The sequence below is a fragment of the Miscanthus floridulus genome, chromosome 2 (genome assembly GCF_019320115.1).
Source record: "Miscanthus floridulus cultivar M001 chromosome 2, ASM1932011v1, whole genome shotgun sequence".
NCBI classification, from domain to species: domain Eukaryota; kingdom Viridiplantae; phylum Streptophyta; class Magnoliopsida; order Poales; family Poaceae; genus Miscanthus; species Miscanthus floridulus.
The window spans coordinates 38,645,954-38,672,104 of record NC_089581.1 but is presented as its reverse complement, the minus strand read 5'-3'; the positions used below and the strand labels follow the sequence as shown (position 1 = coordinate 38,672,104).

Sequence of the window (26,151 nt, the reverse complement as noted above, 5' to 3'; positions counted from 1 at the left end):
ATGTTTTCATACAAATCCCCGTTGAGGAATGCCGTCTTTACATCCATCGGATGTAACTCTAAATCATAATGTGCCATTAATACTATTATGATTCTAAAAGAATCCTTACATAAGACTGGAGAGAAAACTCTCGTTGTAATCTATTCATTTTCTTTGCGTAAAGCATATTGCCACAAGTCATGCTTTATATCTTTCTACATTTCCTTTGGAATCACATTTTATCTTATAGACCCATTAACAACCTACTGTTTTGGCTCCATTAGGAATTACTTCTAAGTCTCAAACATCATTTGTATTCATCGAATTCATTTCAACTTTCATAGCTTCTTGCCATTTAAATGAGTAAACGCTTCTCATGGCTTCTTCAAATGAGGTGGGATCACCCTTTATTTGAATTTATTTACTAACATAGACTTTATAATCATTAGAAAACTGGTTTACTAATTCTTTGAGACCTTTTAGGGCCTCAGCTACTGGCACTTTCATATGGGGCTATTGTTGCTCTTCATTGCCAAGAGGCAATTGATTCTACAGGCTCCTTTATTACAAGATCCTTGTTTATATTATTCGTCTTCTTCAAAAAGCCAACAATAGGTGTTGTATTAGTCATACAACATCAACAGGTATTGAGAAATTCGTTGTTTTGAATCACTAAAGTGGGCATGTAGTCCTGCTTCTCTTCAAGTCTTAGGTCTCTACATACTTCTACATACCATGCTCCCCAAGATCTTTCCATCTTTTCTAAAGATAGTATATATTCAAATATCTTATTTTAGGTTTAATCCGTTAAAAACTTCATATGGCGCTTTAAGAACCACCTTAACATCTTTGAGGCTGACTACACTATCTTTCTGTCGGAACTTTAAAAGGTCCAGAAATTTAGTTGTTTCTCTGCTTAGGGGTATCATTGTTGTGACCGTTGTACTCCTCCAATGATTTCATCTTAATTAATCTTTATCTCACTGTTAATAAAGAGTAATTTTCTTAATTGATCTTTTATCTCACTCTTAATGAAGAGTACTTTTCTTAATTGATCTTAATATTCTCCCCCTCGAAATATGGCATGAATTTTACTACCATAATTTCGATAACTATTCAGAAAACCTATGAACGAGGAGACACTCATAACTTACTTCATTCACATGATTGTGTCATGTAAACAAAGTTACTTTTTGATCCGTTTAGGAGTACACTTTCTTTATTTTACTTGAAGAACTCAATGAGGTCTATCATTAGCTAAACTTTTGTAAGTCACGCTTGCATCTTTTCTTCTCCTTTGGTTAGTATTGACCATGACGATGTATTTCTATTGTGCCACGGTCAATGCTCGGACAGCATAAGAGCTACCCAAACTTCTCTCGCTATGCGGAATACAAAACATGTGAATCATCACAAAACTTCTCCCGCTATGCAGGATTGACTAGCATAAGTTCTACGCCAAAACTTCTTTCCATGCGGGATAGATTTATACAAAACTTAGTCATGACGACTAAAACATCCGCTTATACTTCATTTTCCAATTAAATCTTTCCGTTGGTTCTAATTTAATCAGAAAATTATTAAACTAACAAAAAAATGTCATGAACTGGCTTACTCAAGCCTTTTCATTCACATACCCCAGCATTGTAGCCCGTTGGCATGCAGCCGAGTGATCTTGTCGGTTAAAAATAAAACATACAATATGCTTCTGTATTAATTCTACATCACTGTTGGACAGAAAACAGGATTGATGTATTAAAACTCATAAATTAACTTGAAATCCATATAACTACTCTTCAAAATTAAATTCTCTCGTTCGTTCAAATTTAATTAGAAGATAATCAACTTCATTGCAGCGAAAACTTAATAATAAAATATATTCTTTTAGTTCAGGAGCATTTCTTGGTACTTATCTACTCTCTAAAAAATTCACCACGTTGGTGTAAAATTTACCAGAGATTTAAACTTCAAACTTAAATTCATTATAATATTGTCATCATCAACGTTGGTCAGAAAATGACAATACCATAATCTCACTTAAACAAAAAACAGACTACTCCTCTAATTTAAATTTTTCCGTTGGTTCCAATTTAATTAGAGGATAAATTTAATCATAATTTACTAAATACAACTGCTCTTCAAATTAAATTCTCCCGTTGGTTCGAATTTAATTAGAAGATAATAAACATTAAACTTTGCAACGAAAACTTAAACATAATTGGTGAATTTTACCCACAGGAAAAATTCTCTTAGCTATTTTTTCTTTCTTTGAGCCATTAATCATTTTCCAGGAAATAAACAATTTACTAGAAAAGAAAAAAGAAAAATGGACTCATTTCTTCACTGTTGCTCGACCCAGCGGCAAAAACCAGCCCGGCCTGCTACGCTCGCGCGCGGCTCCCTCCTAGGCCGCAACCTGGGCTTGGGCCGGAAAGCGGCTCGCCCGCTCGCGCCCGCTTGGGCCAGTCTCCGGCCCGTCGTGTCTACACCGTTGATGTAGATCGGACGGCCACGCACGCGTCACGGCTCATCAAAACCGGCGACGGCGCCGCTCCCCAGAAAACTCTAGCTCACTTACATTCGCCCTCTTCTCTCTCTTCGTCGCGACAGCCAGCACTCTCTCCCTTCCTCGGCGGTGGGAGATGATGGCGCTGCCGCGGGGCTCCTCACAGGTGAGCGCGCTTGCCTGAGGCTGAACGCGCCGCCGTCGAGCGGCCTTGCGCCGTTGCCCTTGACCCCACACGGCTCCGCTCCCCGAAACCCTAACTCGCTCCACTCTCCCCATTCTCTCTCTCAACGGCAGCCACCGAGAGCTAGAGCAGTCGTGACCACCAGAGCTAGTAGAGTGGTGGTGGTGCTATCGTCGGTCCCCCTCGTCGGCGCACGCGCTCCCCATTGGGTGAGCGCGCCATCGTTGAGTGGCCTAGCGGCGACACCCTAGCACACGCCGCAGTTCACCAGCGCGGAGTCTTTCCCGAAGTGCTTCGGTGAGTGGAGGCTGGCGTGGTAAGCCGCCTCCCTAGCCTTTCCTCTTCCCCCCTTCTTCTTCTCTCTGTTTGGATCTTCTTTTCTCTTCTTCCTGAAGTAAGTCTGATCTAGGGTTAGGGTTTGGGTTACTGTTCATCTTCCTCAATGGGTTAGGGTTCGCATTGAGTCACTGTTCTTCTTCCCCGACGGGTTAGGGTTCGGTTGAACCCTCTGCTTCTCTGTTTCTTCCCCCGATTAGGGTTAGGGTTTCAATCCGAACCGGATCGAACCCTCTGCTTCTCTTCGATTTCTATTCAATTTTCTACCCCACACTAGATCTACACACTAGAACCTGGCTTTGGTACCATTGATAGAACTTAAAGAACTTCTAGGTGTAGATCAGTGGGTAATACTTAGTTTAATAGAAGACTTGCTGATGTACCTTGTCGGGGCGTGGTCACGGGCACAACGCCACCGCGACATGGCCACTGGAGTCATAGTAGTAGTGGAAGCAGAGACGCACCCGCGTCGTCGTAGGTAGCAGTACGGGCGCGGTGCTGAAGGCGGTTGCGAAGGTGATGGTGGCACTTTCCATTGCTGGCAGCACCACCTCTTAGATCGGTTAAAGTTAGGATATCGATAGGGCATCTGGCGGTTCAAAGAAACCTCGTAACTTATGTTCTGGCCACCATCTTCTTTTTATGGTGCTATGCAACATAGAGCAGTTGGACGTCCTCCATCACGGCACGGATCAAGCCCAATCGGTCGAGTCCAGGAGATCATAAATAGGCACGGGCATTGCCCTCCGGGCTAACCAGATGCGGCCGCCACCGCGAACAAAAAGCGCGGAAGCCGCCCACCGGCAAGGCGAGCCGAGAGGCGAGGCCGTGTCCGTCTGGATGGATCCCGCGGCGGAGCTCCACCGTGGCCACGCCAGCGCCTCAAGGCCCGCGCTCCGCCGCGCCGGGACATCGCGCTGGTGGAGCCACCCTACATTGAGGACCCAACGAACCCGCGCCGGAGAAGTCGAGTGAGCCTAGGGGCCGGCCGCGCACGTGCCCTGGAGCCGAGGGACGAGCGCTCGCACGCCGGGGACGCCGTGGGCGGGAACTCCGGTGCTGCCGCACCCAAGCCTCACACACGCGCCGGGCTGGCCGTAGCCGCCGCTCCCGTGCCCCTCGCCTGCTGCGAGATGGCTGTGGACGCCACGCCCGCGGCCCCTGTACGCGCCAATATGGCTGGGGCCGCCATGCCCACACACCCCGCCCGTGCCGGGGTCGCCGCGGCCGCTCATGCCCCCCAACCGCGCCGGGGCCGCCGCCAGAGACGCCGTCGTGAGAGGGAGAGAGAGAGAGAGAGAGAGAGAGCGTGAGTTAGAGAGAGAGAGAGAGCTCGCGACGGAGAGATGAGAGAGACAGAGAGCGTGTCCAGACCTGCCGGACTTAAACGGATTGAAGAGCGGACTTGAGGATTGACTTAACCGGATTGTATTTTATTTTCGAGTTCCTGGGCCGCCATTACGTATCCAAACTAACCTAGAGAAAAGATATACAATCAAGCTTTAAAAAGAAAGATTAATGGCTAAAATAAATGTAATGTTCCACTATAATAACTGTTGCCGGGAGACAAGTTTAACTTAAATTAATTCCATTTAACAAATAGTAGTAGTTATTATAAGATTCGTCATAGCACAATAATATTGTTCAAGGTTTTCGAAAAACAATAATATTGCTCATCCAAAAAAAACTTATAACACTTTTAATTGTTATAAAAAAACTAACACAAAAATATACATATAGAATCGTACAATCTGACATCCACCGATAGCAACACAACATATTTATTATATCTAATATTTAATGGAAAAAAGGTTTCATGGTCCAAAATAGCTCATAGTAGTTCGGTTAAATCCAATTTCTAAATCTCTCCTATGCATTACGAGTTACGTTAATAAATTAAAATATAGTGTTTTTCCATGGTCCACCATCCTATGGTATATCTCCCAGGTCCATATGAGTTACCATAGAGTGTTCACGCGTAAACTCTAAGCCTCCCGTACTCCTCGAGTTAGAGCAGCATACACCGAGCATGACATAAGTCATCAAGGTGACAATACATAATAAGTTATATGTCTCGTTACAATGCACAGGCATATTTGCTAGTGTATAAGCTATATGTGATGTAGAAAGTATATTAGGAGCCAGACAACTGTTGGATTGGATTCTTCCATGGACTAGAGATATATTTGAGAGTTTTTGTTTGCAAATCTTAGCCCTTGATTTTTGAAGTGCATACAATAATTAAGTAATTATTAATTAATTAAAATGTTTAGAAAACAGAAAATATAAAAGGCAACAAACCAACAAATGTATACAAGATATTTGCTATTCAAGAACAGCTTGTTTCTTGCCATAAACCGGTGCCCGTGTACAGCATGCAACAACGCATATACGGGTTCATGCAACAGCGGCATACTCCTATACTGGTGTACCGGCCTTGTGCCCGTGCCAGACGTGGCACCGTAGAGGTACATCACATACGTGAACATGTCACGTAGTGAACAGATCTGATGGTATAAATCGAATAAATATATTAATGTCAAAAGCTAATGATTGATAGTAGAGTTTTCCGTTACCAACATACATTTGCAAAATACTAAGTCAAAAATACTAATGTTGGGATTATGAAAATAAATAAATCATTCAAATACCAATACGTTCAAGACTGATGTTGTCATTACCAACACTTTCACGTTCTAATTTAAATAAATAACTAAAATGCACCTCTACTTTTGTCACATTTGTAGAAAAAAATACAGCTCATGTTTGGATACAACTAACCTTGACATAAATTACATATGCACATAGATCAATTAATTAAAAAAGATCACATGTCACGTTAGGAATCAACCATACATCCATACCTAATAATAAAGATGCAAAATTTCTATTCATTTTTTTGGCATGGCCTTCCTTAACTAACTTCGTGAATGTCGAAATTATCCCTTCATCTATTACCGCTCTTCTGTTTTGTATGATGTGCTTGTTTCTATGATGATGTGTAGGACTTTTTAAGGTAATGTAAATAGCTAGGAATTCTAATCCGAATCCAATAAATCCCTTCTATTCTAAATAACCTGAATGAGAATCCTAATCCTAATCCAGATAGAAAAGAATAAGAGAAGAAATCTATACAGAGCATAATTTCTGGCACTAAATTTCGGTTGAGCCCAAATTACGCGTTCAGCACCAATACGGGCCTCTGCCACCCGCTCTGTTGCACGTCCGTGACTTTTCTATTCTTTTTTCTTGCCCGTGTCCGTGTTTCTCAGCACCGATACGGGCCTCTGCCACCCGCTGTTGCACGTCCATGACTTTTCTCCTTTTTTTTTTCTTGGCTGTGTCCGTGTTTCTCGTTTACTTCGGACTTTCATGGCTTTTTGTTACGTGATTTTTTTTTTCTATACCTTGGCGCTGCCAAGACACAGCATGCATGCTGCTTGCTGCATGTGCTACGCCGAAACATCAACAAACGAGGACGTAAGTTTACGAGTCCAAGTGGTGGCATTCTGAGACAATGGCGTTGAGCCGTAACTCGCAAGTAGTGTGTGCCGGCGTGTGGCGTACTACTGTGCATTATTATAGGTTGTGTACATCACACGAAGCGTCTTCAGTTTCCTCAGTCCGGTTCCGCTCGAATGTCTTCAGTTTCCTCGGCGTACTACGGTCAGTTCATTCTTTTTTTCGTATATTTGTGATTTTGTACTTTTTTCTCAGAGTACCTTGATTGTGATTTCTTATTTTCTAATAAACGTGAAAAACAAACAATAAAAAAAAGTAACAGTAGATGTTGACCCTTTTCTAATATCTAGGCAACAAAAGATTGCTACTATCAAGTTATCGATCGATGTACTTAAAATAATTAGAAATAAAATTTATTCTTATTAAAACTTACATCAACCAAAACAAGAAGAATAATATAAAAATTAATGTTATGATATATTTATAAGTAAATATCTCTATACTTTGCAATAAGAAAAAAAAGTCTATCAAGGTCATAGTTTAATCTAACACATGCTTAATGGCACTGTCGTATTATTAATAACACTAACTTATATGGATGCCATGGTCATCATAAAATAATTATAGCTTTTGAATTTTATAGAAATGATAAAACATAAATAGATATATAGCATTCACGCCGTCGTTTTTAATTAAAGTTTGATAATATTTTTTTTCCATTGCAATGTATGGACATATTTACTAGTACTTACAAAAAAGAAACCAACCATACAAATGCAGGCCTCATGCAGTTGCATGCATGTTAGATCCAATTGATAGATATTTTACCTAAATTTTTGCTTACTTTCCTGTTTTTCAAAATAATAAAATATATTTATTCTATTACCTCTTAAGAGGTAATATCGAATTATGGCCGGCCAGTGGCGGATGCATGATGGGGACAAAGGGAGGCTAAATAATGAAGATTTAGGCTTAGAGCTATAGATTAATGGCAATTTGAGGCTAAGTAATCGTGGTCTAATAAAGAAATTAGGCTCACTAGGGGGGTTGTAGCCCTGACAGCCCCCCTTTGGATCCACCCCTGTAGTCAGCCAAATCGACGGTCCACAGTTACTTGACGGTACCATAGCAAACCCCTTTTTACAATTTTATATATAGCACATACATGAGACGTGAATTTCATAGACTTGTTGTCGGTGTTTTGAACCGCGGACTAGTAAATTTGTGTTTGCGCGTCTGGCCAGGATGGTGTGCTTGGAGGACACAAGGGTTTATATTCGTTCGGACAGAATGTCCCTACGTCCAGTTTGAAGCTGCTCGTGTTACCGGCATTTGTTTGTAGTAAGGGTTACAAACGTGTGCGAGAGGGAGAAGGTCCCAAATCTATGATGGAAGGATCGAATGGAGTTGAGTCTAGTTGAACTCAGTTCCTTTCAGCGTTGAGCCGTGCCCTTCGTGGGCGTCCTGCTTCCCCTTTTATAGTTGAAGGGGAAGGTGCAGGTTACACGAGACAAAGAGAGAGAAAAAAGCGAGGAGAAAGAAGGCCTCCGGGATCGCGGTGCCCTTCATCTCCTTTACGTGGGTCCTGCCGGTCCTGTAGATGATGACGGAAATGGCTCCACATCGCGACTCTGTTCATCACTGGCGCTATACGTGGGCGTCGTCAGCCGGTCGTGGCGCTCTATTCCGTCTCGGTAGACGGCATGGTTAGCAGATACCCCCGTCGAAAGCCGTACGGGGATTAGGTAGCATAGCACCGGCACACCCGACACTATTGGTGATGTGAGTCCTCAGGTATGGCCCATCGTGGCCATGGGTCATGTCAAGACGCGCCTACTACCCTTCTGGTGTCAGAAGTTTGACCCTAGGTTCGTACTCTTAAACCCGTAGTGGTTGGAGGCGGTATGGACCCCCGTCGGGCGAGGTGGAATCACCTTTTGAGGGGTTTGGCGAGGCAAAGTTCGTGCCCGGGGGGTTGGGCAAGACGGAGCCCGCACCCTTGAGGTCAGACATGATGGAGCCCGCGCCCTTGGGGTTGGGTGACACAGAGCGCACACCCTCGGGGTCGGGCATGATGGTGCCCGGACCCTCAGGGTCGAGCAATATGGAGCCCTCACCCTCAGGGTCGGGTGGGATGGAGCCCGTACCTTCGAGGTCTGACGAGACCAAAATACGCTCTTGACTATCCGAGAGAGTTAGCGTTCGCGGCCATCAGCTTCCTTCTTTTAGGTATCCCTAATACTGATACCCAACAATAGCATCCGAGCCTATGGAGGAGTAGAATACTCCTTTGAAGGTTTTTTCGGACGAAAGGATTCTGAGGGTCTTGATCTCCCTTTACGAGCCGTGGGATGTCTTGGTAGGGTCGCGATTCCTTTCCATCGCGTTCAAACTCTTTGGGAGCATGCAGTTGTGGGATTCGGGGGGTTGGAAAAGATCTCTCTAGATTTCGATCCCTCCCTAGGATCTGATCAATCCGCCATTGTTATGCGACCGTGTATTCGATTTCCTTGCGAGTCCAACTTCCCCCGAGTCCCCGCACGTAGCAAAGGTTCAGTCGAGGGGTCAGCTCGTCTTGTGGTCGTTCTCCCTCAAGTGTTTTTTCGATAAAACAGAGGGGTTGAGCCGTGCCATGTTTTCCTCGATGGATGAATCATGGTGCTCGATGAGCTGTTAATGAGCTAGTCTAAGTGGGGCCCTAGCTTCCCATTCACGGGGGTCCAGCATGGGTTAGCTGGTGACCGACTCTAGATTCGTGATAGCCAGTCCATATAGTTCTTGGGTCTATTCGATCGATCCCAAGGGCTCGTTGTCTTTCTTCGAGGAAAAACCATGGACCGTGCATCGACCAAGACTCAACGTGGGTCGAGATGCCCATGGCGCTCGTGCGCCCGGGTGTTGGCCCCTAGCGGGCCCATCGTTAACCACCCCTCACTCTAAAGGTGCCCCGGAGCGGTTGTCAACCCGTCGATGGGCCAACCTTTGAACTCTTGGGCCTTAATGGGTCATGGGAGCATTTTTAGCTCCATATCCCTCCTTACCTGTGGCGGTTTTTTGGCCCATCGAGGGGTGAACCGTTGCCCGATGTGCCCTTTGAGGAGGCGGCTGGGGGTGGCATGCGCATGACTTCTAGAGAGGCGAAGTGACAAGGCGCGGCAGACGCATTGTAAGGAAAATTGACCCTTGCCCCATTTACTTTAGATTTTGGTGTTTGATGACTAATACAACCAAATTGGACTAATAAATTTGCAAGTGTTTGTTTTGTAGTTCAATAGGGTGCAAGACGTAACTTAGATGAAGGCGACATGATGATCCGATGATCAAAACCTCAAGCAAGATCTTAGGAGCATAACAGAAGACCCAAGAAGATCAAGCAAAGTCCAAGCATGAAGATTGGAACCAAGACGTATGCAAGATCACGAAGAAATGAGCTCACTGTGGTGACCGGACGCTGGATAAGTGACCGGACGCTGCGATCGGACGCTGGGCAAGTGGCTCAGTAGATAGGCGATCGGACGCTGGCGGCAACCGACCGGACACAGGACAACAGCATCTGATCGAGTACAGAGAGGTTCCAGAGCGGCAAAACTACGACCGGACGCGTCCGGTGGCAGGTGACCGGACGCTGGCCAGCGTCCGATCAGTATATTGCCGGCTCAATGGTCGGGACGACAGGACGTGTCCGGTCAGTAGTAGTTTCATAGGAATTCGACCCCAACGGCTACTTTCTCAGTGGGGCTTATAAATACAACCCCCAACCGATCATTTGAGTGTGTGGAGCTGAGGAAACATACCAAGGGTGTTGATACACTATTTTAGTGATCTCTACTTGCATAGTGCTTAGTGATTCATTAGGTGATTAGCGTAGGTGCTTTGTGAAGTGCTTAGGTTGATTAGACCACCGCTTATGCGCTTGCTCTAGGTTTAGGCCTAGTGTTTAGTGAGGTTTGCATACCTCTTGCTATCCCGTGCTTGCGAGCACAAGTGTTGTACATCGGAGGGGCTTGAAGTCTTGTGAGATCACACCAACCGTGTTTGTGGTGTGGCCGCCACCGTGTCCCAGAGGGAACAAGGCCCGTGGCGTTTTGGCCGGAAGCTTGATAGTGAAGACGGCGGGGAGCATCTGGGAGAGGCTTGCCAAGAGGCACGTTGGAGACCCACTTGCGCGTGGGGAAGGCCTGAGGCTATCCATGGAGTTACCCGACCGAGAGCTTGGCCCTTGCGAGGGGCTCCAACGAGGACTAGGGGGAAGCTTACGCGCTTCTCGATACCTCAGTAAAAATACCAGAGTCGTCGATGGGAGTTTGCATATCTCTACCTTGCTCTTTAGCTTCCGCATTTATATTGATTACTTTACTACATTTGCGGTAGAGATAGCAACACACTAGCAAAACCATAGTTGCACATCTAGATAGTTTATCTATTGCATAGGTTTATCTAGGGTTAGAAAAAGAGGCCATAGTTTTGAAGTAGAATTTTTAAGTTGCCTAATTCACCCCCCCCCTCTTAGGCATCACAGTCCTTTCAATTGGTATCAGAGCCGGTTGGCTCATATTTGTACCTTTGGCTTAACCGCCGTTGAGCCAACGCTATTGTAGAGTGGTTGGGATGGATACCGCTAGGCCTCCACAATTTGATGGCACTAACTTCCTCTACTATAAAGCTAGAATGGCTTGCTACCTTGAGGCGGTAGATTTTGGTGTATGGAGAGTCACTCATGACGGGATGAAACCCATTAAGAATCCCGAAAAGCCCACAAAGAGTGACGAAAAAGAAATGCATTTTAATGCTAGAGCTAAGAATTGCTTGTTTGAATCATTTAGCATGGATGTGTTTAACCAAGTGTTCACCTTAAATACGACACATGAAATTTGGTTAAAACTCCAAGAGCTCCATGATGGCACAAGCAATGTCCGTGAGCAAAAACATTGTCTAGCAAAGCAAAACTATAATTCCTTTACTATGAATGATGATGAGCTTGTTCGTGATATGTATTCTTGTTTGAATCTAATTATCAATGAGCTCCATTCTATAGGATTATTAAAGCTAGATGATGCGGACATTGTGAGAAAGATCATCTCCGTGCTACCACAAAAGAAATATGCAAGCATCATCACCATCCTTCACAACATAGAGGACTTGAGCAACATGACCCCGGGCATAGCCATTGGCAAGTTAGTGGCATTTGAAATGTCACATAAGATGGGTCAAGAAGAAGCTTCTTCATCAAGCAAAGGCAAAGCTCTCGCTTGTAGTGAGAAAAAGAAGATGAAGGGCAAGCAAGTTGAGACAAGCTCAAGCTCAAGTTCCTCAAGTGAAGATGAAGAAGAAGATGAGGACGATGATGATGATGATGAAGATTCAAGTGATGATCAATCTTCCTCCTCCACCTCTGATCTTGATGAAGAATCAATCAAAGTGATCAACAAGGTAGAGAAGATGATCCAAAGGCTCAATGTCATGGGTGTGCCCATCCAAATTCAAGATTTCATTTTCACAAATCAAAGAAAAGAGCAAAGAAAGAGAGGATGCTATGGATGCGGCGAGTTGGGGCACTTTGTGGAAGTTTGTCCAAACAAGCCCACACCCAAGACAAAGAAGAAGGCATGCAAGAACCAAGCCCTCACATCAATAAGATCATGGGATGATTCTTCAAGTGAAGAAGAACCCCATCACAAGAGGCAAGGCCGCAAGCAATCATCATCAACCTCTTCTCATGTGTGCCTTATGGCATGAGGTAACGAAAGCTCTTCTTCTAGTGAGAGTGATAGTGATGATGATATGTCTTCTTATCATGAACTTGTGCAAGAAAATCTTAAGTTTGCTAAAGCTTGCACTAGTCAACAAAAGAAGCTCAAAAGTTTAAAAGAAAAGCTAGATAGTTCATAAAAAGCATACAAAACCTTGCTTGAATAATATGAGAACTTTGCTAATCTCAATGTTGAACTATCTACTAAAATTGAGAAACTTGAGACTAGTGCAACAACAAATGCATGCACAATCAATGATGAGCAACTTGAAAAGAAAAATGAAAAATTAAAAGAAAAGTTAGTTAGCTCACAAGAAGCATATAATAGTTTGCTTGCTCAAATGGAAACCATGTGCAAACATTGTGATGAGCTAACTAATAAAGTTGCTAATCTTGAAGCCGTTAGCACAACCCCCACCAAGGCATCTAAAAGGAAGAGTTCTATCTTTAACATGTCTAAAAAGGATGTCTCTACTTCTTGCAATGATTTATGTTTAGACTCACCTTTGTGCAACCAAGTTTGTGTTGAGAAAGTTGTTGTAGATACATGCACACAAGAGGTTGCAAAGGAGAATGAGCAACTCAAGCAAGAAGTAGCTCGCCTCACCAAGGACTTGACTCAAGTGAAAGGCAAGGTGAAGCAAACCCAACTTCATCAAGATAACACCGTCAAGGGAGTGAAGAAGCTTGATAAAGGACAAACCGTGGTTTATTACGTATGCCACAAGGAAGGTCACAAGTCCTATGAGTGCAAGGTGAAGAATGGGGGAGGAGCAAAGAAGAAGGAGAAAAAGCAAACAAGCAAGCTCTCCAACACCTACACCAACAAGGTGGACAAGAAGGCCTCCACACCTTATCTCTTAAAGAAGAAGAAAAATAACAAGGTGGTGGCCATCAAGGTGAACAAGCAAGCCAACAATGGGGTCAAACACTTTTGGGTGCCAAAGGAAATCATTTCAAACATGAAGAGCACCAAGAAGGTTTGGATCCCGAAAGGGAAGTGAGAAGTCCGTCGGACTTCGGGGAATTTGGAGACTTGGCAAAGTATTGGGTGCATTTCATGGGGTGCATCATAATGGACAAAGTCATTGCCAAGTAGGTTAGTGAATACTATAGACCCAAATTCCCCTTCCCATGTTAGGTAACTAGATGTCATTACTTTCAATTAGTATTCATTTCAATTGGTATTGTTTTTCAATTGATATACTCTTAAAGCATCTAGTTATCTTTCATGCCTATGTTTGCGTTTACTTGCTTAAATCTTTTGTCATGCATTTAATAGGTATATCATAGGGTAGGCTTGCTCGGTTTCATTATCAACCCTTGGAGCAAACCTACATGGTTTAAAATTGTTTAGGAGCACGGCACATAGCTTGTCCTACTTTTGTTTATCTAATATGTGCCAAAGTCCAAATTGTAGATAATCTCTCCCGAATATCATTTTTGAAAATGATTCTCACATTCATGAGATGTCATCTTTCAATTGGTATTTTGTTTCTAAAAATCAATGTGCATGATTCCTACAAAGTGTTTCACATTTGTGTGCACATATTTAGGGGGAGTAATTCTACAACTTGGATGCTTTGAGACTAACACTGTTTCAAATGGTATCAATTTTTCAAACCTATCACATGTGTAGTAGTCTCATTGTAAGGAAATTGGAGTCCCTGAAGTTAAGCATCATTCTTCAATTGGAATCATCGTGTTGTTTCATTTCATATTTGTATGCTTTCTCCATGCATTATATAGATCAAACTCTCTTGTACAATAAATTGCTAAATATGCATATGCTTTGCTTTCTACCATATGTATGCATATATTTAGGGGGAGCTTAGTCTATATAATGTGAGAGTCAAATTTTGTGATCCATTTCACTCTATACACAAAGGATCACGAAATTTGACCCTCCCTTGTGCTACTAATGTCTTCCTTTTCGGTGTTTGATGCCAAAGGGGGAGAATTTGAAGGACCAAAGGCAAGCATCAAGTTGATGTCTACAAGTGGTAATGGTTCAAGAAAGGGCGGAAAGTGAACTATGGATTAATTTAAGTAATGGGAAATTTTTTTTAGAAAGCTAGGCTTTAATCCATAATATCACATGGGGACATTTGCAAGGGCAAGACAAGCTTTTAAGTAAAGTTTCAATTGGTATCTACCATTTAGTATCATATAACCTTGCCCTTTGCATTGCATCCTAGCAAGTAGGTAGTTTTTAACTTTCAAATTCTTATTATTTTCTTGCTTTGGTCGTGTTGGCATCAATCACCAAAAAGGGGGAGATTGAAAGGAAAATGGACCCTTGGCCCATTTACTTTGGATTTTGGTGTTTGATGACCAACACAACCAAATTGGACTAATGAATTTGCAAGTGTTTGTTTTGTAGTTCAATAGGGTGCAAGACGTAACTTGGACGAAGGCGACGTGATGATCCGATGATCAACACCTCAAGCAAGATCTTAGGAGCACAAGAGAAGACCCAAGAAGATCAAGCAAAGTCCAAGCATGAAGATAGGAACCAAGCCATATGCAAGATCATGAAGAAATGAGCTCACTGTGGTGACCGGACGCTGGATAAGCGACCGGACGCTGCGACCGAACGCTGGGCAAGTGGCTCGGTAGATAGGTGGCCGGACGCTGGCAGCAACTGACCAGACGTAGGACAGCAACATCTGATCGAGTACAGAGAGGTTCTAGAGCGGCAAAACTACGATCGGACGCGTCTGGTGGTAGGTGACCGGACGTTGGCCAGCGTCCGATCAGTATATTGCCGGCTCAACGGTCGGGACGACCGGACGCGTCCGGTCAGTAGCAGTTTCACGCGAATTCGACCCCAATGGCTACTTTCTCAGTGGGGCTTATAAATACAACCCCCAACCGGCCATTTGAGTGTGTGGAGCTAAGGAAACATACCAAGGGTGTTGATACACCATTTTAGTGATCTCCACTTGCATAGTGCTTAGTGATTCATCAGGTGATTAGCGTAGGTGCTTTTGCAAAGTGCTTAGGTTGATTAGACCACCGCTTATGCGCTTGCTCTAGGTTTAGGCCTAGTGTTTAGTGAGGTTTGCATACCTCTTGCTACCCCGTGCTTGCGAGCACAAGTGTTGTACATCGGAGGGGCTTGAAGTCTTGCGAGATCACACCAACCGCGTTTGTGGTGTGGCCGCCACCGTTTACCGGAGGAAACAAGGCCCGTTTTGTTTCAGCCGGAAGCTTGATAGTGAAGATGGCGGGGAGCATCCAGGAGAGGCTTGCCGAGTGGCACATCGGAGACCCACTTGCGCGTGGGGAAGGCCCGAGGCTATCCATGGAGTTACCCGACCGGGAGCTTGGCCCTTGCGAGGGGCTCCAACAAGGACTAGGGGGAAGCTTACGTGCTTCTTGATACCTCGATAAAAATACCGGAGTCGTCGATGGGAGTTTGCATATCTCTACCTTGCTCTTTAGCTTCCACATTTACATTGATTACTTTACTATGTTTGCGGTAGAGATAGCAACACACTAGCAAAACCATAGTTGCACATCTAGATAGTTTATCTATTGCATAGGTTTATCTAGGGTTAGAAAAAGAGGCCATAGTTTTGAAGTAGAATTTTTAAGTTGCCTAATTCACCCCCCCCCCTCTTAGGCATCACGGTCCCTTCAGCATCGATTGAGGTAGACAGTTCGCCTCTCGCTCCACCTTCCCCTATAACTAAGGGCTTTTCCCTTCGTCTTTGATACACCTAACCACAGCCTCATCCTCTCCGCTTCTTCGCCGCAAGCGCTCAGATCTCTTGCTCTCGCTCTTCTGCCACCAGCGAAGTTCTCGTTCCTTCGCCCTTGCTTCCCATGGAGTCATGGTATTACTCCGATGTCACCCATGCACACATGGAGGGCCTCATCAAGCACGGTCTTCTCCGTGGGAGAACCAAGGCGGTGGAGTGGCTCGTGCCCGGTCGTGAGGTGGCACTGGTGCCGCCCGATGGCTACATTGTGTCCTTCATGATCTTCCACGAGCGCAGACTCGTGATTCCTCCCCACCCATTCCTTCAGGGACTGTTGTACCACTACTAGATCAAGTTGCAGCACCTAAATCCCAATGGGATCCAGCACATCGCAGCCTTCATCGTGTTGTGCGAAGGGTGTCTAGGGATCAAACCCCACTTCGAGCTGTAGAGGTACTTCTTCTCCGTCTCCCTGCATAAGAAAAGGGAGAGAAGTGGGGAACTATCGGTGCCAATGGGATGCACAGGTATCCACGGGGCCAAAGATCCACCGAGTACATGACCTATCTGTTGTTGAGGTCCAACAAGGGATGGTACACGCTTTAGTTCTACATGAAGAACAACACCACCATCCCCTTGCCAGACTTCACCGGACGCCTAATCGAAGAGGCGCTGCCGGTGTGGGAGTGGGGACCTCCCAAGACGGAAAATAAGAGGCTCCGTGACCTCATAGATGCCATCACGCTCCAAAAGAACCATGGTCTCTACGGGGTTGGTGTCATCGGGGCGTATCATGCGAGGAGGGTGGCACCGCTGATGGCGCGTGCCCTCCCGCTATATGGGATGACGCCCGATGCACAACTCAATGAGACGGTGCTCACCCAAGGGCCGCTCCATGATAGCAAGTTGGCATAGCGCATCAAGGAGGCAATGGAGGAGTCCGACATCATGTTCCCAATCCCGAGACATCACATGATGTGACCGGACACGGGCTTCATCGAGCTGCCAGCGGGGTTGGGCTTTTGGGCCTCCATCATGCCATTGCCAGAGCACGTGGCCATGAGGGCGGCGAACCATGCTGTAGATAAGAAGAGGAAGAAGAAGAAGGATGAGGAGAAGGTGAAGCGGTGGGCGACAGAGCGGTCAAAGCTAGATCAAGGAAGGCGGCGGCAATGTTCGGAGAAGGAAGAAAAAGAAGGAGAGGGAGGCGATGGTTCTAGGTCACTCGTCCAATGGGATGAGCTAGGAGATGGGGATGAGGACTCATCTTTGACACAGGTAGGGCCCTTCCTGTGGCATGCCCTAGGGCTGGAAAGGGAGGATGTGTCCCTAGAGCCAACGAAATTAGGCCACTCTACTCCATTCGGGTCTTCTAAGGCACCCCCAGAGTCGGTGGGATCCGACTGCTCTCTCTATTCGGGCCTTCTAAGTAGAGGGAAGGCTTGAAATGGCAATGTGCCGATGAGGTGCGGCCGGGGTCAGGCGGACTGGCCACAAAACGTCACCGTCTAGTGGCGTCGAGGTGAGTTAAGAATTTCTTTGCTCCTTTGTTCTAACGAATTGTTGCCATAAACTGATAGTTATGTCCTTCGCAACATTGGAGGATCAGGACTCTCCTGAGGCTTGCGCTGAAGAGGAGCCTCGCTCTCCTGCAGACGCGCCAGGAGCTAGCTAGCGTTACACCGAAGGCGAGCGTGAGTGGCACCGGGGCAATCGCGACGTCAACTAGAGGGGCGCAACCGGTGGCTATGTCCATGGGGGCTCATATGGAGGAGGGCACGTTCAGGGCACCCATGGCTAATGTGGCACGGTCGGGTTGGCCACGATGCCATAAGCGAAAAGGGCATAGCCAGGGCCATCATCCACGTAGGTGGCCATGACATCATAGGCGGAAAATGGCATAGCCAGAGCCATCATCTGAGGAGGTGGCCACCTCTGTGGTGGAGTGGATGGAGGAGGCACCCGAGGCATCCATGGTGGAAGTGGCACGACCGGGTACGACCACGACGTCATAGGCAGAGATGGTGCAACCGGAGATGTCGTCCATGTAGGTGGTCACGTCTATGACAGGGCAGATGGGAGAGGGTGCACCCAAGGCATCCTTAGCGGATGTGGTGATGGGGAAGGCCTCCGTGTCCATGTCACCACCCCCTCTACCGCCAGAGCGGCCGCTCCGAAGGAGTTGCTGCCGCAAGAGGGGTCGACGCTGCATGGGATCTTCGCATGTGTGGGGAGGATCCCAGATCCGGTGGGTAGACCGGTGGGACCCAGGGGTGATGCTTTTTGCCCTTGATGATGCCTTAAGGAGAGGGAATGGGAGAGCATCCACACAGAGGTTGGGACCGTGGTTCACGCCCTGACCACCGTGCTGAGCTCGTTGCGCGACGTCGTTGCCCCAATTGGCCAGGTATGATATGACTATGTTTCTGACTCTCATTTTCTGTTTACACGCCTCTAACACTTGTCCTCTATGCAGTCCCTTATGGTTCGTAGTCGGTAGAAGTCCCAATTCCTTCATCGCGAGAAGGACATTTGGGGCCGCCTCGCCAAAGAGACGCGGTGGAGTGATGGGCTGGCCACATAGTTTGCCACCGCCCGTCAGGAGGTGGCTGAGCTTGCCCCCACCGCTCAGAAGATGGCCAACCTCCGAGTCAGGGAGAAGGATGCTCGTGGCCCTGATCAAGAGGACACACACGGACGCCGCAAAGTCTGAGCGGCTATGGAAGGAGCGGGATGATTTGCTCCTATGGCAGAACCACCTAATTTAATGCCTCCCAGGAGTACTTGTCTTCAATTAGACACTAAGTACTCAAGAGAGGACACTAAATTACGCAGTTCCATCGAGCACACCCCAAGGGAGAACTCAAAAATCTACATTTTTCCATCAGGATCATAAATGAGAGAATAAAGCTTACAACATTCATAAGCCATTTCTTACATCACTTTATTACAGTAAAAGAATATTATCTCAATTGATTATAATAGCAGAATATAATGATGTTATCAGAGTTACAGAGAAAACAAAGATTAATTTAATGATATGGTGGAGTATTAACATAGTGGACATTTATATACGAGAGATGCTAGGAGATTTTACGTCTTTTCTTATAAAAACCTTTAGTGAGGGTTATAAATAAGCACTATGGTCGTAGCGTGAAGAAATCCTCTCTGAGCCCACTAGGAGGTTTCCACACACAAGGGTCAGCTCTATGTATCCTCCGATCACCTACAATAGAGGAAATAAAACCCTAAGTACTCTATTGTACTCAGCAAGACTTACCCGATAGGAGGAAAATAAAAAACTCTAAGGATATGCAAGGCTATCTAGCTTGTCGGTTATTGCATCTGCAGGAAGCATTACTAAACATGTGTCCTTATATTCAATTTTTATTAGCATACATCATTAGTTTATTAACTAACCATTCTGTGTAAGCACCTATGCTACTTTTAAGCAGGTGGTAAGCAATCAGAACTATTTTATCACCTTTCAAGTTCTAGTTCTTACTACGGTGCTAGACCATAGACAAGTCGTACCATCTCATTGAAATGATGATTCATGAATTAATGTATCCTAGCTGGGTACCCCAAAACAAATGCCTCGTTTATACCCCTGGCACAAACAAGACCAACCCATTCCACTCCTGTCGAGGGGTCCAGGTCCCTATCCAAACTTGGACTCCAAGCCCCCACACTTGAGACCCGGTCTTAGTATGGTGCTTAGACCTCCACCTTTCTCTGCCTCCAATCAGTTGATCTGGAAAGAGCCAGAACCCACGACAAGAGCATAACGAGCGTTCCCGCTCCCATAAGCAAGTATGTGCTCAGGATAATAAGTCTATGACCTGACTACCATCCACAACAACGGACGGTCCTCAATCGACATAGGCGGAACAAGTGCAATCTAAGCCTCGCTCGAATGCCAAACCAAGTCCAGATCCAAAGTACCTTTCCGCCAGTCTCCAATTATCATTCATATATATTCCATATGATAGTAATGTAATAACAACAATAATATCTTTCCTATCTCTCGTGAGTGACAGATAATCACTCGACTTCTACCGGGTCCTATAGCAGAGCAATCTACATGATCTTGACATACTAGTAGGACTCATAGGATAAGGATATATATATATATATATGCAAGTGGTTTCATTCAACTCCTTAAAACTTAATGCAAAAGCATAAACTAAAGTATAGAATAATAGGGGTTATGCACCGGGGCTTGCCTGGGCAAGATGTAACCAAGGATTAGCATTTCATCGGGTGACATGATCATCAAGGCAATATCTTTTCTGCTACTTCGGTTGACTCCATGATCCATCATTGTTCCTATTATGATATACGTGGATGCAACGCAGAGACGTAAATAATCAACGACAACTACAACTCTAAAATATGATTACGCTCCGCAAACTAACGAGCTAGATTTAATGACTAACGAACTAGTCTACATATCCACGTCGTCAAGTAAGGCTTCGCCTCCAGAAAAATGTTTTAGTTCTAAAATCCCAAGGCGATTCGGCATTTTATTGATTAAACATATATTTTTGAACTAGGGCTCATTTAGCTACCCTAGCAAACTAATTATTATGGAGCTATAAAAATTACAGTGAGCACATAATAATGTTAGGAATTTATTGTGAGAGTTCCAGAGCCAACACTATTACCAAGTTATCACAAAAATTCCTACAAGATTATATCTTATAATATTAAGCATCTCAAATTAATTAGATAACTCCTGAAAATACTATAAAACTATATGAACAAGATATACTAGTAGATAGATCATGATTTTAGAAACCTAACAAAATTAGTTTCACAGTTATTGGCCAACAACACAAATTTACATTGCATTTACAAGTTTGCCTTAGAAACTAAATTAGAAAATGCATTAAAAAAAGAAAAGGGCCGGCAGCAACCCAACTTATAATATTGTGGCTGCTCACAGTTATTTTGGTCGATTAATCTTCCAATATGCTAGTTTCAACAACTTTCGTTCTTTACACTTCTTCTTGGCTGCTTGGCCTATACTCTATTATACCGCAATTGGTGCATTGATTTTTGCAACGTTAATGTTTTTGTCGGTTGGTTTCATTATCACAAAGCCGCTCCCAAATTGGCCACTTCTGGCCTGGCAGTCCAGAGCGGCATGGCTGTGCGTGCGTCGTGGTGGCCTAGTATGACCCAAGGCCGGGGGTGCCCGCGTGCATTGGTTGTTTTGCAGAAAAGCCCCTGAGCTTTCAGAGATTAATACGACTACTATGCGCACTATTCCTACCATGAGTAATTTTACAACTAAACCATCGGATGTTTCCATCTTTACCATGGGGAGGTCCCTATAAACCCCACGTGCGCTGGCATGCCGGCCGACGACATAAGGTGATTACACCGGGCAAACTAGGCGTGCTACGATGGAAGTAAGGGGCCGACCACCATCTATAGCTAAATGTGCAAGGATGGGTGGCAGTTAAGGACTTGGAGGCGCACTATTGCGGGCTACAGTGGTGAGTGGCTATCCATGGCAATGGCGTGACTGTTCCAGCGGCCTAAGGTTCTATCGGGGTGATTGGGATAGTGGGTAAGCACCAGTAGCTCACCAGAATTCAAGCTATGGTGACGGTTGAGGTGGAGGAGTGCCAAGGTGGCTTGGCCACGTGCGAGCCGCTAGGCGGCGGTGCTATGGGACGGACACCCATACATCACCACGTATTCGGCAAGCGCCCTAGCAAAATGGCATGAGCACCAGATAGAGGAGGTTAAAGCGAGCTCATGGACACAAACAATTGAACCCATTCAGACCTTGCTCCAATTTCACTGGCACGGCGGTGCACCTGGCTAGTGGTGAGAAAAACACCAAATTGCTGGTTGGTAGTGATCGGTCGGGCTTGAGGAGAATAGGGTGCCTAACTGACTACCTATGCCACCCACTAATGCGGGGAATTATGCTGTGAAGCCCGAGCTAGTGATTAGGAAGAGGAAGGAACGGTGGCTCTACACATGGTGCGGCTGTGGGGAGGTCACACAAGTGAGCCCAAGCGGATTAAGATGAGGAGACCCCGATCGATGGTAGCAGTATGAGCACGTGCGCACAAACGATGAGACCTAGAGGCTTGGCGCGAAGCGCTTGAATTGGAGCAGCTATATCCGAGCAGGGCTCATCGGCATTGGCTAGCGGGGTTGGGCGAGGCAGGGAGGTGTACCATCGCCATTGTGACCGGGGTCATTGGCCCAGATGTGGTGGCATTGGCATGTGCTCAGAACCTTGACATGGTAGGTGAAATGAGGGGTGGGGCAGACGCCATGTCGATCGAGCGATGGTAGCCGTAGCCTCGGCTCGGCCCAGCGCACGGCACAGCGGGAGCTAGACCGTGGCTAGCCAGGGCCGGCCAACACCAGGCCAAGGCATTACGTGGCACCATTCAAGCACATGAGCTAGCCCGCCCCTGTGAACTAGCCACGACATGAGACCAACGCCCACAGCGTCCGCGCGCTCGGTGACCACGTACTTAAGCTGATTTTTAGTTTCAGATTAGATTTTTGAGCTCTCAAGGACACTAGTTAACAACATTTGTTTTCATAAATTAAAGTTGCATCTTCAAGTACTACACACAAGTTATATTTTATTTTTGTTTATATAAATTGTTTTTCGTGCCAAACAATTAAAATGACTTATCCCATTTTTCTCATTAGGATTTTCATTAGCACTTTTACGCATGAAGTAAGTTAACTTGGATATTTATTTGAGTCCATAAAAGTGAGTCATATAGGATTCGCTCATCATTTCATGTGCGTTATAAATTTTTAAAACTCAAAAACTTGTTAGACTAATCCCTCTCGGACTTAAATCTCGGTGCTAAGCAAGCTCATAACACCAGGGGTGTTACAGCTCCAGGCGATAGAGGGGTTCCACATGGAGTATGGCTTGGCTCACCAGGAGTGTGCCGACATCCAGCCACGGATCGACCTCCTCAAGGGCGAGCTTGAGGAGGAGAGTGACCTGAAGATTGCGGCTGAGGGCATGTCTGCCAGGCTCGCCACGAAGGTCGATCAGCGCCAGGAAGAGGTCCAGCGCCTGGAGGCCGTGGTGACCCGGTAGCGCGACGAGGTGCGCAAGCTTTGGGTGGTCGTGCACGGTAAGCCTCTGGTTTCCCTTGTTGTCTTTCTCCCTGGAATCCGTGGTAGGCCTTTTGACACGGTCGGTATGTGACTTGAACATGTCTCGATGACAAGCTTGGGGCGGAGGTGACGAAGAGCCATGACCTAGAGAAGGAGCTTGACGAGGTGAAGGCCTCCCTCCTAAAGGAGAGCGATGAGCATGATACCCTACGTGTCGTCATCCAGCTAATCTGTGATGACCTCGAGCTGACCCCGGAGTAGGAGATGAGCTCGCTCGCGGTCCGCGCTGTCCAGATTACGGAACGGGCGTGCGAGACTAAGAGGAACACGCTTCGCTTTGGTGTTCATCAGTCATTTGTGATCGCTCGTTCTCACTATGAGAACATCGATCTGGTGACGATGAGTTAGGGCTTTGTGCCTAGTTACTCCGAGGATGAGCTAGAGGAGATCAAGGAGATGGTGGCCCCCTGGTGCATGATCTAGCTATAAAGATCGAGGATGAAGCCATACCCCTGAGGGGTTAGTTAGTTGGATGAACCGGGCGGTGAACTTGTAATAAATAAACAAGTTTTTTACTTTTGTTCTGGCCAAAAAGACTTGGCCCTTCTCTTTTTTAAGTATAAAAGGTTGATGCGATCTGACCCCTTCTAACATTAAGGTTGTAAAGCTCAAGGTGCGGGCAAAAAGACTCTGATCACGCTGGTGGGCAAAAACGCCATAGCCACTGGGGCATAAGTTTCTTGCAGTCTGACCAGTTTTACTCAGCATTTGTTTCTACAACTCTTGCTTCTAGATCTTAATCGTAAGGAGGGCTCGGGCACAAAGAATATTTCTAAGTACATATATTCTTATCAACCCCCGAGTGACGCCCAACCCCTTGCCATTGCTAGGGTCGGGTGTCACTAAAGAACGAGGAAACGATAGCGAAAGCGATAAGAGAAAGCGTTTTCACGTTTTAGAAATATCATTCTTAATTTTTATAAATACGCGCATAGACTAGGGGTAAGCAATGCAGCTGATCGATGTTCCAAGCATTGGTGAAGACTTTACCATCGATGGACTTGAGCTAGAAGGTGCTCGACCGGAGCACCTCCGCGACAATATACGCTTCCTCCCATGGTGGAGAGAGCTTGTGGCGGTTCTTGCTGCTTTGGACGAGGCAGAGCACCAGGTCCCCGATGTGGAAGGCCCGGCCCCACACACAGTGGTCATGATACCAATGTAATGCTTGCGGGTACTTTGCCAAGCAGAGGAGGGCAATGTCGCGTGCTTCGTTAGGCTGGTCCATGGCATCCTCGAGGGACATCTTGGCTCCCTGCTTGTTGTATGCTCTGACCCTCGGCGCTCTGTAGTTGAGGTCGGTCGGGAGGACCGCTTTGGAGTTGTAGACCATGAAGAAAGGCGTGTAGTTGGTCACCCAGTTGGGGTCATCCTCAAGATCTAGAGTACCGTGGGAAGCTCCACAGCACATCGTCCGCCGAATTTGTTCAGTTGGTTGAAGATTCTAGGCTCAAGGCCTTGCAGGACCATGCCGTTCATGCGCTCAACCTACCCGTTTGTGTGGGGGTGCGCCATGGCGGCCCAATCGACCCGGATGTGTCAGTCATACAAAATTGGAGGAATCTTTTCCCGGTGAACTATGTGCCCTTGTCCGTGATGGAGTTCAGGGCTCCAAAGCGGTGGGTGATGTCGAGGAAGAATTGCACGGCCTACTTAGATTTGATCATGGAAATTGCCTGAGCCTCTATCCACTTCGTGAACTTGTCCACGACAACAAGCAAATGCATGTAGCACCCGAGCACTCTTTTGAGGGGTCCGACTAGATCAAGCCCCTAGACCATGAACGACCATGTCATAGGGATCATCTGCAGTGCTTGGGCTGGTAGGTGGGTTTGACGAGCATAGTACTAACACCCTTCGTAGGTGTGCACAACTCGCTCAGCGTTGGCCACCGTGGTTGGCCAATAGAAGCCTCGTCAGAATGCATTTTTTACCAAGGTTCTAGGTGCCGCATGATGTCCACAGACCCCACCATGGATGTCCTTCAGCAATAACCTTCCTTGTTCGATGGGGATACAACACTGTAGGATCTTGGTGTGGCTTCGCTTATAGAGTTCCCCCTCAATAATGAAGAAGGACTTGGTGCGGCATGCGAGCCATTGAGCCTCAGTTTTATCAGTTGGGAGCACCTCATGAAGGAGGTAATTGAGACAAGGTGTCCTACAGTCAGTTAGAGGGTTAGGCTCTACCACTGGGTCTTCATCAAGCTCCATGGCTTCGAGGTCGGAAGGAGCCGATGATCGGTTAGCTCCTGAGCCTAGGGCAAGTGGCCCATCACCGGTATGTTCTGGCTCCTCATAGCGGACTAAGGGTTTGTACAGATCGATGGCAAAGATGCTAGTCGGGACTAGCTCTTGATCGGACACCATTTTCACTACCATGTCGGCCGCCTCGTTGAGTCATCTCGGGATGTGGTTGAGTTCGAGGCCATCGAACTTGTCCTCCAACTGGCGGACTTCTTGGCAATACACAACCATCTTGGCGCTATGGTAGCTTGACTCCTTCATGACTTGATCGATGACTAGCTATGAGTCACCTCAGATGTCAAGCCATCGGATGCCCAGCTCGATGGCAATACGTAGGCCGTTGATGAGTGCCTCATCTTCAGCCACATTATTAGAGGCAGGGAAGTGAATGCGAACCATGTACCTCATGCGCACTTCGAGGGGCAAAACAAAAACTAGCCCCACGCTGATGCCTTTCTTTATTAGTGATCCATCGAAGTACATCGTCCAATACTCTTGATCAACGGCTACTGGCGGCATTTGGATCTTGGTCCATTTTGCAATGAAATCAGCCAGCACCTGGGACTTGATGGTCTTCTGAGGGGCATATGAAATGCCCTAACTCATTAGCTCAAGTGCCCACTTCGTGATTCTCCCTGTGGCATCCTGGTTTTGGATGACCTCACCGAGAGGGAGGGACATCACGACCGTCACCAGGTGTGACTCGAAGTAGTGACGCAGCTTCCTCTTAGCGATCAGGACGGCGTACAAGAGCTTCTGGATTTGGGGGTAGCGAGTCTTGGAATCAGACAAGACTTCGCTAGTGA

The 26,151-nt window shown here is 46.2% G+C and overlaps 1 pseudogene; it reads right to left on the bottom strand.

Moving 5' to 3' along the window:
• Nucleotides 1-26,151, bottom strand: part of LOC136538524 (cytochrome P450 87A3-like) — a 50,132-nt pseudogene that overhangs the window by 12,899 nt on the left and 11,082 nt on the right.